Source organism: Microcaecilia unicolor, chromosome 1, assembly GCF_901765095.1.
Source record: "Microcaecilia unicolor chromosome 1, aMicUni1.1, whole genome shotgun sequence".
In the NCBI taxonomy this organism is placed as follows: domain Eukaryota; kingdom Metazoa; phylum Chordata; class Amphibia; order Gymnophiona; family Siphonopidae; genus Microcaecilia; species Microcaecilia unicolor.
In genome coordinates, this window is record NC_044031.1 from 196931285 (window position 1) to 196952183 (window position 20899).

A 20899-nucleotide genomic window follows, 5' to 3' on the forward strand; every position below is an offset into this window, starting at 1 on the left:
TAACTTTAAACACATTAGTCCAAATTAAATCTAATCAGTGCCAAAAATTGCTTGTTAAGCCAATTATTGGCACTAATTAGCTCATTCTATTAAAATGGGTGTGCAAATCGGGAACATGCCTAAATGTGCACACACAATGTTTTGTGACCTTTATAGAATCAGGGGGAAAACGTATGTAAAGGTGATCTTATACTGAATATATAGACCTCATTTCCCTTCTTCAGAAGCCACAATCAGAATACATATTTTAACAGAAGAATGAAATGCATACTTTGTTGTGTTGGATTTTTTTTATATACCATGTTGTCCCATTTATAAGAGAATTTTTTTTATATTGAGCATGTCAAAAAGTATACCACATATTATAATTATATGTAAAATTCACAAGCCACATAGCTGCCAGCCAGCAGAAACCACAATACCATATTTACCCAAATTTGAGCAAAACATCTTGATGTTGATACTCAGCTACATGAAGTGGACAGTGCAGAAAGCCATGCATTAGGGATCTGCACTAAAGCTCAGCACAGGATTTTCCTAATACATGCATTTAAAAAAGGTGTTCCCCAATGCAGAAAGCAAATTGTATGTAATAAGCTGTTTGCAAAAAACATGTGTTAACACAGAAGAGCTATGCTATGCTATAACACCGTTAGCGCAGAAGAAAACTGTATCCACGCAGATGAGGAAATGCTAGTGTGTGTAAAAGAACAAAAGCAGTGCAAAAGCTGTATGGGGCCCTTTTACTAAGCCGCGTAAGCGTCTACGTGTGCCCAACGCGTGCCCAAATACAGTTACCGCCCAGCTACCGTGTGGCTCTTGCGGTAATTTCATTTTTGGCACGCATCCAATATGCATCCGATTGACATTTTTTGCAGGCGCGCTGAAAAATGGATCTGCGTGCACCCAATATACACGCCTACACTTCCGCAGGCCATTTTTCAGCGCACCTTAGTAAAGGACCCCTTAGTGCAGAAAACTATTGTTTATATACAGAATGGCATTCTATCATGTGTGTGCATGTAACTCGGGGTGTCACTGCACTTCAGTCTTGCATGTCTTTCTTACAGCACATCTGTCCTCTCAACAACTCCTCTTCAACAAAACTAGAAAGAGTTGTGAATCCCACATGTTCACAATAAAGAAAAGAAACAGGCTTAAAATTCTCACTAGCTCTGACAACAGCTAAATAGAGGCTGACCAAATTTCAGTCTTGGTTACGGTGCCGAAACTGGTCTAAAATCCTTTTTTCTGCCTAGTTTCGGTCAAAAGGCTAAGGCCATGGTTTTGGTTTTGGCCAAAACTGACCGATTTGGACCGAAATCAATTAATTAAGGTTCAGGAAACTCTTGAGAACTTGACTTTTTTCTCAACATTATTTTTAAGTTATGTATTTTTTTAAATTATTATTATGATCCTTATTGAATTTGTATGTTAGATTCTTATTATTGTAAACTGTTCCATGCTTTTGGGTGTGATATGGTATATAAGATTTCTTATGTTATATTTTTAGAGGAAGCTGAATATTTGTGCTTTGTCCTGTTTGTCTCTTTCTTTCTTTCTTTCTTTCTTTCTTTCTTTCTTTCTTTCTTTCTTTCTTTCTTTCTCTCCCTCCCCCTTCCTTCCGAACAGGAGATGCCTTTCCCCCCTGCCCACCTGTAGGTGCTCCCCTTGGGCCTATCTGACAATCCCTGATAGTATGGGACTCTGCTCTCAAAATGTCTGTCATGCCCTCTAGTGGCAATCTTGCAAGGCTGCTGCACGAGGTCACAGCAGCCATTTTGAGAGTAGAGCTGACATGGACAAGAGTGACTGGGAATCATTCCTGCCATGACTACTCTTTACTCTTTGCATTCTTTTATCTTTTTTCATATATGTATGTATGTATGTATATATGTATATATATATATATATGCAATGTGATTGCAAGTAATCCATAGTATTATGTAGTAAGGTAATTGGTAGTTTGTATGGTTAATAGAGCGCCCCCAAATTAATGCTTTTGATATAAAAATTTAGCAGGAATTTAAGTCTGTAAGAATTTCCAGGATTTGTTGGCTATGATGAAGATGTGGCATTTTAATCACAGAAGCTAGATTCTATGAGGAAGGAACCTGCAGTGATTGTTTTCAAGCACAGGTACTGGTCAGCTTATAGTATTAGTAGGGAAATGATATTACAATGAAATGAAGCTTATCTATTAGAGAATAATTTGAGAAATGTATTGCTCTTGATTTTGTAATTTTTCAGAGCATATAGTCCTTGCATTCAGTAAAATCAATCACCCGATATTGATACTTAGCTGGATATCCAATGGAGATAGCCAGCTATATCCCACTCAATATCCCTGGTCAGCAGATAGCAAATGGCTGGTTATACCATGCAATATATAACTGGCTAGCCGGGAATATGCAGCACCAGTTAAGTGGCCATATGTGAAAATCCGGGCTCAGCACTGACCATGGGAGGCAGCCCAGCTACCGGTCCCAGTGCGCTTTTTTTTATTCTGGATTGTGCATCAGGCTGGTATAATGTCCACAGTGAAGACCAGTGTCTGGACTCCTTTACCCTAGAATCTATATCATGCTTATCCTTAATCAGAAAACATCTCAATGCTACTTTCTCAATGCACAATTTGGGCAAGCATAAAAAGCTGGCAATCATGATATTTTTTTTTATGTTCTCACAAAGGTCCTGTCTCAGAAGATATTTAACTACATCTGCATTGACTTGGGAACCAATCAGTCCACAAAGGCTGTGTCAGTGGCTAATACTATTAGGATCCCAAAGTGCACTTAATTCAGCGGTGCCCAAGCCTGATCCTGGTGGCACCCCAGCCAGTCAGGTTTTCAGGATACCCACAATGAATATTCATGAGAGAGATTTGCATGCAGTTGAGGAGGTGCATGCAAATCTATCTCATGAACATTCATTGTGGATATCCTGAAAACCTGACTGGGTGCCTCCAGGACCAGGTTTGGGAACCACTGACTTAATTCTAATAATAGATGGTAGTAAAAAAAACACACAAGGGCTATATCACAAATATACAAACAGCAGCAAACTGAGACTAGCAGTGCTCCTCCTTCCTCAATCAAGATAAATCATGACTTGGGAGCATAAACCTGTCAGACTTGAAATTGGAGGGTAATAATCTCTTGTGGGTTTAGCAGAGGGCTGCCGACTGCAAGTTCTGGCAATCGCCAGTGGGCCTCATTGGTTCATATTCACACAGACTTAGAGATCCCTACCCTAAGCTGTCTGGTCTTCCAAACACTTCTTTATATCTGAGCAAAATAGCTACTATCTTTCTTACCATGGGATTTAAATAAAATGTGCGCTGTCTGCCCAAGATTTGCACACAGCTTTCCCATGATTATATAAAGTAACATAGAGGGTATAATCGAATGGGGGCGCCCATCTATAAGGGCGCCTATCTCTAATGACGGCCCCGTAAAGCGGCGTACCCGACCGTATTATCAAAACAAGATGGGCGGCCATCTTTCGTTTCGATAATACGGTCGGGGCCAGCTAAATCTCAACATTTGGGCCGCCCTTAGAGATGGCAGCCCTTAGAGATGGCCGCCATTGGTTTTCGCTGATAATGGAAGCTAATGGTGGCCATCTCAAAACTGGCCAAATCCAAGCCATTCGGTCATGGGAGGAGCCAGCATTTGTAGTGCACTGGTCTCCCTCACATTCCAAAACACCAACCGGGCACCCTAGGGGGCACTGCAGTGGACTTCACATATTGATCCCAGGTACATAGCTCCCTTACCTTGTGTGCTGAGCCCCCCAACCCCCCAAACCCACTACCCACAACTGTACAACACTACCATAGCCCTTAAAGGGTAACGGGGGGCACCTACATGTGGGTACAGTGGGTTTCAGGTGGGTTTTGGAGGGCTCCCTTTTACTACCACAAGTGTAAAAGGAAAGTGGCATGGGCCTGGGTCCGCCTGCCTGAAGTGCACTGCAGTACCCACTAAAAACTGCTCCAGGGACCTGCATAGTGCTGTGATGGAGCTGGGTATGACATTTGAGGCTGGCATAGATGCTGGCCAAAAAATGTTTTTAATTTTTTTTTTTGGGTGGTAGGGGGTTGGTGACCACTGGGGGAGTAACGGGAGGTCATCCCCGATTCTCTTCGGTGGTCATCTGGTCAGTTCGGGCACCTTTTCAAGGTTTGGTCGTGAACAAAAAGGGACCAAGTAAAGTCAGCCAAATGCTCGTCAGGGCCAGCCTTCTTTTTTCCATTATCGGCTGAGGAAGGCCATCTCGTAACCATGCCCCCGTCCCACCTTCGGTACACTGCCGACACGCCCCCTTGAACTTTGGCCAGCCCTGCGACGGAAAGCAGTTGAGGCCAGACAAAATCGGCTTTCGATTATGCTGATTTGGCCGCCATTAGGAGAAGGGCGCCCATCTCCCGATTTGTGTCGGAAGATGGCTGCCCTTCTCCTTCGAAAATAAGCAGGATAGTAACATAGTAGATGATGGCAGATAAAGACCTGTATTGTCCTTCCAGTCTGCCCAACAAGATAAACTCATTGTTTGAGCTACTTTATATATATACCTGACCTTGATTTGTCCTTGCCATTTTCAGGGCTCAAACCGTAGAAGTATGCCCAGCATTTGCTTTGCTTCTCAACTACCGGTGTTGCCACCTAATCTCTGCTAAGCTTCTGTGGATCCATTCCTTCTAAACAGGATTCCTTTGTGTTTATTGTATGCATGTTTGAATTCCGTTACCGTTTTCATCTCCACCACATCCTGCGGGAGGGCATTCCAAGTATCCACCAATCTCTCCGTGAAAAAATACTTCCTGACATTTTTCCCTGAGTCTGCCCCCCTTCAACCTCAATTCATGTCATCTAGTTCTACGGCTTTCCCATCTCCAGAAAGATGGCACCATAACTTTCCCCCTAATACTATAAAAGTCACCAAAAAATGCACGTGCACAATTTGTGAGCACGATTTAATTAAATAATGAGTCAACTAGGGCCAATAATTGCCATTTTAACAAGTAATTATTGTCACTAATTAGACTTAATTGGAACTTACACATGTAAATATAGGTGTGATTTTTAAAAAAGAGGTGCAGAAATGGGAGGGCTATGACTGGAACAGGGGCATTGTTATAGAATAATGGGATACACTTCTAATGTAGGAGCATACATTTGCACCAGTTTCAGTTGATGCAAATGACTGTGTCGGCGCGAGTCCTGGGTGTAAGCACTATTCTATAAACTGCACCTAACTTTCAACATGGCTTGCTTTGTTTCAGCGTATATAACGGGCACGAATTTATAGACATAAACCTGTAGTTGCAGGGAAACAATCCAAACAATACTTAGCAAGAAAATCCCATCAAAAAAGTCTTCATCACTATTTTGTTTTTAATTATTCTGTTGGCTTTTTTAAATATTATACTAGTTTTATTTGTCTTTTTTCAGTAAGAATTCAAAAGGGGAGCAGTGCCGACACATGTTGTTTTGCCAAAAGGCTTTTTCAAGGCATTCCCCAACAGCAGTATCTAAATAGATGTCTGGATTCAAAATGGAATAGTTTTAGAAAAGAGTGATGAACACTTTTTTGAATAAAAATTTGGACCGATGAAGATCTTGATGTATGCAACTTCCCTTAAGTATATATGTGATATGCCTCATAATACTGATGGTCCATATCTAATGAACAGACTGAATTTTGCTTATATTATCAGTTGATGGGATTTTCTTGCTGAGTATTGCTTTTTTTCAGTGCCATATATAGAATTCACCCCTTAGTACACAAAGATTCATGCTCAAGTTATAGAATAATGTGTAACTTATTCACCCCCACCCCTGATCCCCCTGGCATTAATAACCTGTACCCCCATCCCGTCCCCTAATCCTTGGCATTACCTAAGAACATAAGAATAGTCATACTGGGTCAGACCAATAGTCTATCCAACCCAGTATCCTGTTTCCAATGGTGGCCAATCCAGGTCACAAGTAACTGGCAGAAACCCAATTAGTAGCAACATTCCATGCTACCAAATAGTGGCTTCCCCCATATCCATCCTCTCCCCAAACTCCCTGAACCTCTCCCTTCTTGGCACCTACTGGGTAGATGCCCTGGTAGCTAGTGGCTGGGCAGGAGTGAACTCCAGTTGCTCCTGCCCCATTGTCTGGTGGCTTCAAAATGGCATCCCTCAAGCCCTGGTGGTTGTCTCAAAGTACTATTACTAGGGGTCATGAGGCATATTTTAAAGGCAGCAACTGAAGGGACAGGAGTGGCCTCCAGTAACTGCTACTGAACCACTAGCTCCCAGGGACCCCCTGGTAAAAGTGGAAGAGTTTAGGGGTGGATAAAGGCTTATTGATGCAGGTGATAGATCAAGGTGGGAGTTGGGTTATTGATGCCAGGACTCTAATAGGGAGTTCCAATTCAGGCACTGGCCATTTTCAGAGGTTCCACAGGAGCATCAGGCTGCTCATTTGGTATTTTCCTGACCCTGGAGGGTTCACAATCTAAGTTTTTACCCAAAGCAATGGAGCGGCAGAAGAGATTTGAACCTAAAAGTTGATATATTGGCTGTAGAGCAGCCTTGAATCTATTTATGGCTTCTGATTTTTGGTTATAACTAAAAAAAAACCCTGATAACCCTCTCCTCCCCAATGTTGCTGTGGCTTATAGAAGAGGAGGGGGAATTGATGCTGGGGCAAGAAAACTGTGTTTTGGGTCAGAATCCACTTAGAAAGTCACTAATTTTTTCCATCATGCATAGACCAATAATTTATCTATTTGTTGCATTTGTATCCCATATTTTCCCTCCTATTTGCAGGCTCAATGTGGCTTACAAAGACCTGTCATGGCATCGCCATTCCAAGATATCAGGTACAATTGGTAGTGCAAAGAGATTAAGGATGGGTAAAGAGGTCTAAGCAGATAGTTAGAGAAGGGTGAATTTCAGAGCTGGGTAGATTGGCGGAGTGGTGTAGTTAAGCTATGGGTTCTCTTTGTAGGCTTTGTTCTTGGGAAAGCACCTGATTGCCTCAAAAATAAATTCCTAAAATTACAAAGGATAAACACATATGGGTTGATATGCAAAACGATTTAAAATGGCAGGAGAGTCTTCTGCCCATTTACTTCGCTTGTGCCCATACTGCGACCAATATTCAGTGGCATTTAACCAGACAGTGCCACTGAATATTGTCATTCATTACCCTTATCCCATGGGGTCAAGTCAAGGGTGCCATAGGGGGCAAAGTTTGGAGTCATGCAGTGCCAGCAATATTTAATGCCGACATCCACACAGCTAACTGAGTATGTAGGACCACATAAAATGCAGTCCTACTTTTGTCAAGTTATTTAGGTACATACCAGCACTGAATATTGGCTGAAACTCACATAATTTCCAGGACCAGCTAGCATAAATTGTGATGTCCTCTCCTCCCTCCCATTCCCCCTACCAACAAGTAATTCCCCTCACTCCCACCCAACCCTGACAAGTAAGTAACCCCTTCCCTCCCCCAACAAGTAACTCCCCTCCCCCTCAACAACCCCTTGTCTCTCACCCCCACTGACAAAAAAGCAACCCCCTTCCCTCACACCTCCCTGCCGGGACAATCTATAAGCGGAGCTTGAGCAGAGCCTGAGAAAAGCTGGTACTTAACCAGTTAGCAGTGATATTGAAACCACAAATTAGTTAAATGGCTAAATTTAGGATAGCAAAAAGGCTGTCTTAACTTTATCTGCAGAGCTAAACTGGCACCAGTCTGAATATTGGCCTTGCCAAGTTAACTTCTGGGTAGTCGCATGAGGATTTCTGGGTCCTCCACGCCATAGTCTCCCCTCCCCAAAGATAAATCATACCCTGGCCTGAACTCCCATTCTCCCTACCCATTTGCAACCTGGGCCTATGTATCCCATGGGTGGTCCTAAGGGTCATTGCAGCCATTTTGAGACTGGAGCAACAACAGGCAGGAGGAGTGAGTGGACATTATTCCTGGCCACAGGACACTGTAGACCAGTGTTTCCCAAGTCCAGTCCTGGAGTACCCCTTTCCAGTCAGGTTTTCAGGATATCCACAATGAATATGCATGAACTAGATATGCATACACTGCCTAGATTATATGCAAATCTCTTTCAAGCATATTTTATTATAGATATCCTGAAAACCTGACTGGTAAGTGGTACTCCAGGACTGGACTTGGAAAACACTGACGTAGACCACCAGGGAGTTTTGAGGTAAGCCTGGGGGGGAGGGTTGGCCAGGGGCTATCATCAGGGAGAGGAAGGAGGGAAAACCTCAAAAATCAATCTGAAATTGCAGTTGCATTATAGTCAACATACAGCTGGATGGGAGGAAAAAAACCTTAGAAGCCTTTGCAGAGATTAACATTGAAATATTTCTGCATCTCAAAAAAGACGTAGTGGAATTAGAAAAGGTACAGAGAAGGGTGTTGAAAATGACAAAGAGAATGGGACGACTTCCCTATGAGGAAAGGCTAAAGCTTGAAGAAAAGATGACTGAGAGGAGCTATGACAGAGATCTATAAAATATTGAGTGGAGTGGAACGGGCAGATGTGAATTGCTTGTTTACTCTTTCCAAAAATACTAGGACTAGGGGGAATGCAATGAAGCTACAAAGTAGCAAATTTAAAACAAATTGGAGAAAATATTTCTTCACTCAATGTGCAATTAAACTTTGGCGTTTGTTGCCAGAGAATGTGGTAAAGGCAGTTAGCTTAGCAGTGTTTTAAAAAAGTTTGAATAATAACTTCCTAAAAGAAAAGTCCGTAAGCCATAATTAAGATGGACTTGGGGAAAATCTGCTGCTTATTTCTAGGATAAGCAGCATGAAATGTATTGTACTGTTTTGGGATCTTGCCAAGTACTTGTAACCTGGATTGGCCACTGTTGGGAACAAGATACTGGGCTTGATGGACCTTCAGCCTGTCCCAGTATGGCAACACTTATGTTCTTATCTCAGCAGACTGGGCTGAATGTTTCCTTCTTTGGGCACAAAAATCTCCCAGAGCCAATTCTGTGCACTCTTTCATGTTCTCTAATTCCTCATACACATTGTGTTCAGCTTGTGTTTCTAATACATTATTATTATTATTTATTTATTTATTGCATTTGTATCCCACATTATCCCACCTCTTTGCAGGCTCAATGTGGCTTACAATTCGTCATGGATATTGGAAATAGAAAAGAATATACATTTGGTTTATGGAGGGTTAGGGTTACATGGTGGTGAAGTACATGGTTGTATTACAGCAAATGTGCTTTTAAACCTTCTTTCCAGTATTAAACTTTTCTAATCATATAAATATATAAGCAGTGCTGACTATAAAGTGATTCCAGTTCAAAACGTTTTTAATTATATAATTAATAGTGGGTGTAACAACGGCTGACATGGAGCTAGGAAACCTTTAGACCCTAAAGAGGCCACTGTTTCACCAGACAGCATCCGGGCTTCATCAGGGGTATAAGCGAACTCCTTCATTTTCTTGAAATTGTTCATTAAACCATATTTTCTAATTTAAAAAAAAGCCTGGAATTAGCATCTTCACTATATCTATCATATATCAATTATACATATGATTTAAAAAATCAACTTACTGTTCCTAAAAACCAGCTTCTCTTGTTTGTTCTATGCCATCAACATGGTTTCTAACTGCTAAGGAGATGCTGTTGCCATTATGAATAGCCACTGGACTTCCCTGTGTGATGTCATCACATAGCTGCTCATGGTTTATGCCTTTCACCACCATTGCTTGCTTGGAATACCTCTGTTTTCCAGTTATTTCTCTATAAAAAATATAGTCCATTCCATAGAACTATTAAGACCATTAGGATTCCAGTGTTTTAAGTCTATAAACCCATCATAACTCTCTATGCTGTAGTTTTTTAATGCAATGTCCACCTCTTTCTTTTAGGTTCCATATGCAAAACAAGGGACCTTAGATTTTCAAACCCAGGAGCAGCTTCCTCACACTGTGCAACCAGTGGTTCTTCTCTCTTGTGCCTTTTAATATTGGAATTATGGTCACATATTCTCACTCTAAAAGATCTTGATGTCTGCCAATATAGATCTTATTACAAGAACAAATAATGCAGTAGACCGTATAATTACTCTTGCAGTTAGTGAAATATTGCAACCTATAAACACTGCCATCTAGTGGATTTTTAAATTCTTTCAATTGCAGAGTATTTCACAAATTTGACAGCTATCACACTTGTAATGACCCATTATGATGGAATGCTTTATGGGTCACATCTTTATTTTTTGGATAAGGGTTTTGGTACTGTGCTCAGAAAGGAAAGGATGAATATTGGTGATGTTACAGAGAAAGAAATGACAGGTTTTAGCAGTCTGTTGGATATGTGCAGAGAAAGAGTCAGAGTAGTCAAAGATAACCCCAAGATTATGAGCTGATAAAACAGGGAAGATGAAAGTGTTATCCACACAGATAGAGAATGGGGGAAGAGGGGAGGTGGGTTTAGAAGGAAAGATAAGATACTCAGTCTTGGCCATGTCTAGTTTCAGATGGCGGTGAAACATCCAGGCAGCAATGTTAGACAGGTAACATGAGACTTGGGCCTGGATTCCTGATAAAATTTCTGGTGTGGAGAGGTAGATCTGGGAGTCATCAGCATAAAGGTGATACTGAAAAGTATGGAAGGAGATCAGAGCACCAAGGGAAGAAGTATAGATGGAGAAAAGAAGAGGTCCCAAGACAGAGCCCTGAGGTACACCAACTGATAGGGGGATAGAAGTGGAGGAGGAACCACAAGAGCATACACTAAAAGTGCGATGGGAGAGGTAAGAAGAAAACCAAGAAAGAACAGACCCCTGAAATCCAAGTGAGGATACTGTATCAAGGAGTATGTGGTGATCAACAGTGTCAAAACAGAAAACAAACCCAGACGCAAAGCAAATACAAGGTCTGGCTCAGTTAACAGTAAGACTCCACAGTAACTCAACTTATTTGTTCAATATAATTGAGGAAAGGACTTCAGTTACCAGCCAGGCAAATGTTCAATGTCAACAAGCTTGTGCTTCACAAACCAGTTCCAATATCAAACATCAGTGCAGAAAACCTCTTAGAAATATTTTTTCAGTTTTTTGAAAATCACAAAAACAAACCAATAACAAACAGAACTGCCCTTATATTCTTTTAGCAAAGCCAACAAATCCATTTCACCCGACAATTTGGGCTTCCTCAGGGATCAAACAAATATGTGCATCACAACACCGCTGCAGTGATCATCTAAAATGCAAAGCAATCAGTGCCAAAGCACAAACTTAAAAATCTTGGGGGTCCTTTTAGAAAGGCACGCTGAGAAATGACTTGCAGTAGTGTAGGCACAAGTTTTGGGTGCATGCTCATCCATTTTATAGCGCACCTGTAAAAAAGGCCTTTTTTTTGCTGAAAATGGCCGTGCGGCAAAATCAAAATTGCTGTGTGTCCATTTTGGGTCTGAGACCTTACCGCCAGCCATTGGCCTAGCAGTATAGAATCTGAGTGGTAATGACCTACGCACATCAAATGAGCGTCAAATGCGTGTCCATTATGCGCACCCCCCAACAAAAATATTTTTCAGATGCACATATCGGACGTGCGCCAAAAATGAAATTACTGCAACAGCCAAGCAGTAGTCGGGCGGTAAGTCCATTTTGGCATGCATTGGGCACGCATAGACGCTTACGTGGCTTAGTAAAAGGGCCACTTAATGTCATCTTGCAGAATAATCTAATTCCCGTTGTATAGCATTCCCAAAATGCTGTTACTATTTAAAGAGAACTCTCACACATGCCCACTGCCTCAGTGATGTCACAATTTTTAAGCTTAAAAATGTTGGAATGTAATTGTATTTTACATGCATTGCCTGTCACCTATTATTTCTCTGTGATTACTCTGTGACCTCTGATGTGAATTACTTAGAGAGGTCACACAGCTATGCAACTTCCTGTGGGGGTTAGACACAGCAGATGCAGCACATGGAGCACATGGAGCTCATGATCTCTCCTAACCTGAGAGGATCTATGGTGGTGTGAGCATCCATTACCATCTAAGCACATGGAAGGAGCTGATAATACAAATGTATAGTAATATGTATATATAAGCCTGTCTGATTATAATCTAACTACAAACTGTGAGTAAACAGATGTTTTGTTACTTCAACTTTAAAGTGACTCAGCAGTGAATTATTCAGGGGTGAATGAGAGAGAGATGAAGAAAGAAATTAACATTTCTAAAGCTGAAGCTGTGTGTACTAAAATCTGCTAATTATTTACTACAAATAATCCAACAAAAAATACTCTCAAAACAGTATAATTCTTGCTCACTGATGAACCAGGAATGGAAAAAAGCATTCCACTCAATCATATTTTTCAAACCAGTAGGTTCTAAAGCTTTCAACTTGAAAATCCAGGGGGCTTCACATTGTCTCAAACATTTTGCTCAATTGCCCCCTTTGATGTTAACATCCTCCGCATCAATTACTGTACACTTCAAATAATAAAACTGGTGATGAAAATTAACAGAGTGCTGCTCTAATCGTTCATTCATTCTTCAGATATTTAAACTGGATGTATGCTCTGTCAATCATTTTCAAGCTCCTCGAAGTCATGCCCACATATAGCTTCTTATATGGACAAATAAGAGTGTACACTACAAAATCAGTTCTGCAATTTGTCAAGTGCCTGAGCTTGTAAGCTGTGCCATCTGTTAGATTAATAAATTCAAGCCCTTGCAATATCATTGTGCAAAAAATACAAGCCCCACATTGATAATGCCCACATTCAGCAAAAAGACTTGATTTTTCCTTAAAAACTGCAGGGCATCAAATTTCTTTCCATAGCAAATGCAATTCTTAGATCTTTCTGCTCAATAGCTTGGTGCAATTGCATGATATTCCAATTATCTCTAATAATTCTCACAACCTGATTGCCTTTGGAGGTGAATCACATCACACAAGTCTGCATGTCCTGATCACAGGTTTTAGATCCAACTGGCTTGTCCATCAATAAAAGGTTTTTGTATATTATATATAACCCACCGACCCAACATAAAAATCCAAATTTCTGCAACACTGCAAAACCAAAGACTGTAATTAACACACCTTAACCCGCATCCCCTCTCCCTAACTACCCCTATGTATCTACCAAACACGATCCTTTTACCATCAATAACACCTGCATTTGTTCACACCGCAACTGGCGAATGCTGTTACGGTACCATGTAAGCCACATTGAGCCTGCAAACAGGTGGGAAAATGTGAGATACAAATGAAACAAATAAATAAAAGTATGCTTTTTTTCAAAACTCGATCAGGGAAACCTCTCTCATGTAATTTAACTTCTAATGTTCTTGCTTTCCTCCTAAAGGACTTATCATCAGAACAATTCCTACGAATCCTTAAGAACTGTGAAAAGGGTAGGTCTTAACCGCAAACGGTAGCAACTGTTAAATTTTAACAAGTTGTTCCTGTCAGTAAGTTTGTTAAATATCCTTGTCTCGAACAAATCAGTCTTTTGTGTAATTGTCAAATCCAGAAAATTAATCTCTATCTCTGAACTCTGTGCTGTAAAGGACAAAATGTCATTACAGGTATTTAGCCAAATCATAAACTGAGCCAATTCATCATTTTTGCCCTTCCAGAGCATGAAGACTTCATCTATAAATCGATGTATACAATGAATCTTCTGTTCGAAGGGAGAGGCATAAACCCAATCTCTCTCAAAGGTGGACATGTATAAATTGGCCAGAAAAGGGACAGAAGTGGCCCCCATGGCCACCCCTGAGAGCTGTAAGTAATGAGCACCTTCAAATCGACCCAACACTGTTACCTCTCATACCAAGTCCTGCATTCTATTAAGAACTAGGTCCATAATAACTTCCCCTTTTACTGGTTCCTGAACCAACTGCTCCATGAAGCAGTCATTTAATTTATCTAGAAACTTTACCTTCTTATCATTTACTGAGTGAGTATTGGGATAATTAAACTCAGAATCACAAATACATTTATAAAGACAGCAGAGGTGCCAAAAAACAGTGTTAGAGTAAAAAGCCACTGCCGACTCAACGCATGTGCTTTCAAACATAACTTTTAATCCATATAATAATGAATCATGCCTCAATGTGGATATAACAGCATCTAAATTCTAACATTCTTGTAACTCTTCAAAAAATATGTAATATAAAAAGGAATAAATCAAGTGACAACCTATTGGAGAAGTTTAAGGGGGTCTTTTACTAAAGCTTAACTTGAGGTATCTGCAGCAGGGCCCATAGAAATAAAATGGGCCCTGCTACAGATAACTCGAGCTAAGCTTTAGTAAAAAAAAAAAAACCCTAAACCTAGCATCTATCAAAGAGTGGGAAGCCATTTTGCAAGCGTTTGAAGATTGTGGTTCTCTTGTAACCCTGATGCAGCTTGAAGGCGATACAGGGGAACTTGATGGGACTTGAGACATTGCAATGAAAATTACTTTAGACTGTGCACATTGACTTCTAAAGATAAGTGTAATTTTCCAGTTGATTTATTCCTTTTTGTATTGTTTTATGCTACATCTTAATTTGTGTTTTGAACATGCACGTGCAATATTTGTATACACAGACGTGTTTGTGGAAGATTTTTAGGCTAGTGATTGATATTCTTGACTGCTTTCCGACTATAGCAGCAGTGCTGTATATATGAGGTCTTTTTTCTCTACCCTACATATTTTTTCAAGAGTTCCAAGAGTGTTAGAGTAAATGCTGTTATATTTTATATGATACATTCACATTGACAGATGATTCATTATTGTATGGATAAAAAAATTGTATTTGCAAGCACACACATCAAGTTGGCAGTGGCTTTTTATTCTAATGGTAATTGAACTCGCCTATTACTGTGTTGCCAAATTTATTAGTTTCCATAATTTCTGTTAGCATTTCATTTTCATTTCATTCCATTAATTTTTAACCAAGCTATCAGTTATAAATTTAGGCAGCTCCCATCACACATACACATTATTAAAAACATTGTTTATGCCAAAACATAAACAGACTTATAGTGAACAAATAAAATCATAAAAGTCAGAAGTGTCAAGAAAAAGACATCCAATATAAAACTTCTTTAAAGCCTTATGGGGTGTGAGATCATCTTTCTTTTGTCCTATAGCTAGTGGGAGGTAGTTCTACATGAGAGTGAACATAGTCTGATCAATATTCAGCCAGCGGTGATCAGGGTTGTTTAAAATTCTGACTGTGGACAGCTAAATTAGCCCCCAGATATTAAGTGCCAGGCCATTTGTGATCCCTGGCACTGAATATTTAGTACTAACAGTCACAGTGCTGGCCACCGGAGTTTATGTAAGTCCTGGTCAGAGAGCTATGCAAGCCCCACCTAAATATTGGCCAGAACACTCATAACAAAAACAAAATATGCAGATTCCCTCTGATCTCCCCTCCCGTCCCAATTCCCCTTCCCCCTGTCATGCGACTCAAAGCCCCCTCCCTTCCTCCCCCTCCCCAACCGTGCAAAACTCACTCGCCGCCCCTCCAGAATGCAGATAGGCCCCCCTGGGCCTACCTGCAATCTCTATAGGTCCAATGGGTGGTGATATGGAGGCAGGAGAGCAGCCCAAACATCTTGCTGCAGCTTCACTAGAGGCCATGGCAGTTTTGGAAAGGCAGCTGCTAGGAACAGGAGCCAGTAAGTTCTGCACCTTCCCCCACCACGCCTGCTGGACCATCAGGAATTGCAGGTAGGCTTTTGAGCTGTCCTTTATTCACCTGCTTAGCTATGCAGGTGTTGGCACTGAATATTGCTGGCACTTGTATAAATGCTGGCTCCTCTCCAACACCTCCCCTTATACCACCCCTGATTTGCCCAATTCTTTGATGACTAGTCAGAGCTGGTATTCAGCGGTACTGCTCAAATAAGTGTCTCTAAATATCTGTGGCTGAGCAGCCCTGAGTGATCTAAGCGGGCAGGAGGCTCCTGCCTGCTTAAAATGCTATGAATGTTTTTTAGCACCTTGTAAAGGAGACAAAATCTAAACATACCTGTTAGACAGAACACCAATCTTGAGAATGATCAGAAGTTCTGACAGAATGTGTTAGCTCCTTATGAATCATTGAGAGAGGCCTCAACAGTACTTGAAACGTAACAGGGAACCAGTTGAGATCTGGTAAAATTGGAGAAATGTGCTCATGTATCCTATGTCTCCTGCAATAATTTGTGCTGCTGCATTTTGTACCAATTGCAAGGATTTTAAAGTTTTGTCTGATAATCTGATATGATTCAGATTGCAATAAAATAAGGTAGTACCAACAACTGCACTGCAGAACAAAAGTCTAATAGACCTAAGATAGCATGTAAGTTTCATATCATGCATAACTTAAAAATTATATTATATGGCTTGCCACAGTAGTCATTTCAGGAGGGATATAAGCTTTATCAAAAGATGCCATCAGTGTTCTGATCTTGGTACACTAGTCAATAATATAATAAAAAATCATTTTGCAGAATGAATATCAGGAATAAACAAAATGTCATCCACATAAAATCAGAATTCAGTATTCAACTCACATTTTTAAATGGGACTATGTCTATGTTAAATGAAACTACAGAGGAAGCTGACCCTTGTAGAATGCCAAAATCTACTTGGTGCCAATCACAGATCCCATTCCATAGTCATACATGTTGTTATTTACCTTTTTGAAAGGAATTAAATCACTTCTGAAATATCCCTCCGATTCCTAAATTAGCTAATTGTTTCCACAAAATATTTGGATAATCATGTAAAATGCAGTAGCTAGGTCTACTTATCCACACCACTTGTTGTGATGATGGTAACACCGCCCCTGAATGTAACCTGTGGGTTAAACAACCATCCACCTGCCTGTTTACCAATTTGAGGAAAGAGTAGTCAACAGGCCAAGCTAAAAATTTGCTATTTAATGTGGCCTAGGCTTGGATGAGCCAGTTGCTAGTGTGGGAAATGAGAGACTAGCAGGCTCATTTTCAAAAGAGAAAAACATCCAAATCAGTATTTTCAAAACCTCTTTTTAGACATTTTTCTCTGAAGTCCATTAGAAGAACTTCTAAATCTCAAGGGTGTGTGTCAGGGGCGTGTTCAAGGCGGCAATTGGGCGTCCCTAAGACTTAGATATCTTTCAGTCATAATGGAACAAACCAAAACGGCCAAGTCTAAAACTTAGATGTTTTGAGCTAGACCTGTTTTTATAACAAACAGCTGTAGTGGGAATTGAACCTACTTCCCCAGAATCAAAGTCTTCTGCACTAACCACTAGGCTACTCCTCTACTCCACATATGAGGTGTCTTGAACCTTTTCCATTTGGACATTTTTTGTTCAAAATGGGACAAAAAAAAAGTCCAAATCATAAGATGCCCATAGTATTTTCGGACACAAAAGATAGATGGCTATCTTTTTCGAAAATTACCTTCTTTCCTGTTCAGAATTTGGACGTTTTTGTAAAACGTCCAAATTCTGATTTAGACATTCTATTGAAAATGCCCCTCCATATCACTGGAGCACTGGTTAAGGCCTGTGTCTTGGGAACTCAAAGGCATTTTAGTGCTGTTCAGATGTGGGAATTGCAATATAAATTTGTGCTTCACTTGTACATTGCCCCCAGCAGAACATTTAAGGCAGCATACAGCCCCTCGCCTGCTTGCCCCAAGTGCCAAGATTTGCCGGCTACTCTCAGCCACATGTTTTGGCACTGTCAGCAAGTCCAGGCTTTTTGGGTACAACCTTCGCAACATACATCAGTCCAATGGTCTTGGCAGATATCTCTGACACCTTTGTCCCTCTTCGATGTTCACAATATTCCCAAGCCTGTGCCGGGAGGACTGTCCAACTTTCTTCGGAGAGTGATATTAATGGGTTTGAAATCTATCTTGTTGCAATGGAGGGAGTCCACAGCACCAACTTATGCCCTTTGGAGAGTGCAGATGGTTTCACTCCTAGTTTTGGAAAGACTGGTTATGCAGGACCTTTCTTCTGCCTGAAGAGGTTTCAATGTTTATGGGAGAGATTCTGGGACACCCTGCAGCCAGCAGCTCGCAGCCATATTTTTTTTGTTACATTTGTACCCCGCGCTTTCCCACTCATGGCAGGCTCAATGCAGCTTACATGAGGCAATGGAGGGTTAAGTGACTTGCCCAGAGTCACAAGGAGTTGCCTGTGCCTGAAGTGGGAATCGAACTCAGTTCCTCAGTTCCCCAGGACCAAAGTCCACCACCCTAACCACTAGGCCACTCCTCCACTGAACTAGAGTCTTCAATATAGCTTTTTGACACTGTTTGCTTTGACCCATGCAGTGGGGGGTAGGGAGAGAGGCGCATGGGGGAAAGGGAGTTTGGGGAGGTGGGTTGAACGATATATTTCTCTAATACTGTTAGTTTGTTCTTCATTACTGTTGTATTATAAACTATTGGATGACTTTGTGAGTTTTCACTTGTTGTAGCTAATAAAAATGATTTTCCATAATAACAAAGTAAAGGGGAAAAGGAAAAGAAACTGCAATTTAACTAGCACAGTAAACCAATCACACAAGAAAGGTAAGAGAAGAGAGTGGGATGGATGTTGGGGTGACACAAAGCACATAGGATAGAGAACCAAGCTTCAACTGGGAACACTGATCAGGCTGCATTGCTGTATGCCTTTCCAAAAAGCCAGGCTTTTAGTTCACTTTTGAATTTTTGAAAGGAGAGGTTACTGCAGAGAGGAAGGGGGAGCCCGTTCCACACAAAAGGTGAAAGGAAAAATAAGGCCGAGTGTCTAGTGGATTCAAACTGTGTGGATTCAGGGACAGGGAGAACCAAGCGACGATCATTTAATGAACAAAGGAGCCTGTTGGTCAAGTATGGGATTGTAAAACAGGATAGGTTATCAGGAATGCCTAATCGAAAGGCCTTGAATGTTAGTGTTGCCACTTTATGAATGATCTGTTGTTCAACTGGTGATGTGCCTTCAAAAGAGATGAGTGATGTGGTCAGTACAGCATACATGGCATAGGAGATGGATAGCTGTGTTCTGGAGAGTCTTTAAGTCTTAGTGTGGTGCATGGAAGGCCATCTTAGACAATGTTACATAAATCCAGCCGGGTCATGAACAAAGAAAGGATCAAGGCGTGGAAGGTATCGTGGTTGAAATAGTCGGATGGCTCGAAGTTGACAGAAAATGAGAAAACTAACCTTAGTCAGGTGTGAAATTTCAGGTAAAAATACAAGGAATTGCAGATAATGCCTAAATACTGAAATTGTGTTGCTGGGATGATTGGGGTTCCAAAAATGTTAACAGGGGAAGAAGGTGATGAGAAAGCCCCTGAAAACAGGCAACAGTTTTTTCCTTATTTAATGCTAGCTTGTGGTCAGATAACCAGGAATAGACTAACTCAAGACATTTCTGAATGGGGGTAATTGAAGGGACGTGGAGAAAGGTAGGATAAATGAGAAGGATATCATCCACATAGAAATAGGCAGAAGTGCCAGTAGATTGTATGAGGGAATCCAGGAGACTCAGGAAGAGATTAAACAATAAGGGAGAGAGGATCGATCCCTGACATACACCACAGTTCAGGTCTCATTTTTCAGAAATAGAGGTTTGGGTCACAACTTGGAAGGAACAGTGGGACAGAAATGAGGTGAACCATGAGTGTATTGTGCCAGAAATTCCGAGGGTAGACACTTGAGCAAGCAGTTGCTTATTATATTTGAGTATCGTGGGTTATTAGCCTGCTCTGGAGAAAAAAAAGATCAACGATATAACCTTTAGTTTGAATGTTCTGATTTATCAATTCTTTAAATGCTAAACCTTATATTATATTATAAAAATTGTATACCTGATTTAACATGTTAATCTCATAAAATGTAATTTAAAATCACTCATTATGAGCATTGAGAAAGGTCAAATGATAATTTTAAAAGTCAATCTACTAGAGAGGCAGTATCACATGAGATTCAATGTGAGCAAGTGAAGGGTAATTCTAAAATCTAGGCATCCACCGCCTTGTGCACATAAATGCCTAGAATACTAGCATTTACACATGTGAGTTTGTACTTCCTGAGATAGTGCCAGTAGGGCATCTAAACTGGTGAAGCAGGTGAAAAAAGCCCAGAGATTATATTATTTGAAATAAATTACTTCAGCTACAAGAAGCTTTTTTCCATTATATCCAATCTGACTTCAGGTTGTCTTCAGTTTATTCCTGGTATTGATGCTAACTCTTTTAGTCACTTTTTCTATCCAAAAGTTTCACCTTTCTGTCACGTACACATTTCTTCTTCCCCCTCCCTCCCTCCCCTTACCAGCTACTCATCCAACCTCTCCCCTTCCAGCATTGTCTGTCCCATCTCCTTTTTCCAATGCCAGATCCTTGACCAGATTCTACAAAATGAACCCTTAATGACACTATCACCACCCAACCCACCTAAGAATTAAAACACACCCTACACCACCCTATATAGCCCTTCCTTCTCTTATCCCTCTTACATCTTCTGCTTAATATTGATTGTATCTAGATCCTGTCATGACGATGTCATAACAACACTCTGTAAGCCACATTGAGCCTGCAAATAGATGGGATAATGTGGGGTACAAATGCAAAAAATAATAATAATAATAATAAATAATAATATTCTTCTCCCATCTCAGCAATATTGTTCTTATGAAGCTTTTGTCTTCTGTTAAGCCCACAACTTCTCCAATTGATTCATTTCCATCTATCTGGATTTGTATTCCCTCACTCAACTTTCTCTCTATGATTTCATCAATTCTAAATCTTAGCCTTCTTTCTGGTTTGGTCCCCTCTGTCTGGAAACATGCCCTTGGTTTCCCTTTTCTCAAGAAGCCTTCACTTGACACTGCCCTGCTTTTGAACTAC